Genomic DNA, 525 nt, shown 5'->3' with positions numbered 1-525 from the left:
GTGCCCACAGGGGGAGGGGGGGGGGGCGCTGCCGGCTGAGGGGCGCAATGTTTTCCCAGCACAAAATCTGCTTTTGCTGCAACTTTTTTTTCTTCCCTACGGCATCAGAACGAGGGGAGACGGGCGGCGTTACCCGGTGAAGTCACCAGAATCCTGCAGACACGTCGCACGATGTACAAAACAACGCTTTGCAAGATGCGCAGGCCGCGTCTGGCGCAATTTGTTTAAAGCGTCGCAGATTTTCGGGGAGAACGCCACAGGGGGCAGACAATCTTAAAGCGCCCTAACGCAAATTTTTCTAAACCAAAAAAGGGGTCAAAACTAAACTTGGGGGGCGAAGATTCGAGGCCGGCGAGCGCCGAATTTTACATTTGACCATCTGTGCGCCCAACGAATGTGCGCACTCCTTATAGATTGAGACCGGGAGGCCCATTGGTAACGTTTTAAGTCTCAATATCACATCTCGGGGCACAAATTTAAGCGTCGGGGTAACTATTACACGGATCTGCCCCGCGACGGTCTCCC

General features: G+C 53.9%; 1 protein-coding gene across 1 annotated transcript in view; it reads right to left on the bottom strand.

Annotated features, from left to right (window-relative positions):
- The window catches only part of LOC108795190 (ephrin-A5b-like), a 23,234-nt gene that overhangs the window by 21,994 nt on the left and 715 nt on the right, over positions 1 to 525 (bottom strand). The gene's annotated exons all lie outside the window — the stretch shown is intronic.

This window comes from Nanorana parkeri, unplaced genomic scaffold (genome assembly GCF_000935625.1).
Source record: "Nanorana parkeri isolate BGI_ZX_2015 unplaced genomic scaffold, ASM93562v1 scaffold947, whole genome shotgun sequence".
NCBI classification, from domain to species: domain Eukaryota; kingdom Metazoa; phylum Chordata; class Amphibia; order Anura; family Dicroglossidae; genus Nanorana; species Nanorana parkeri.
Note: the sequence above shows the minus strand (reverse complement) of the source record. Positions and strands in the feature narration are given on the sequence as shown.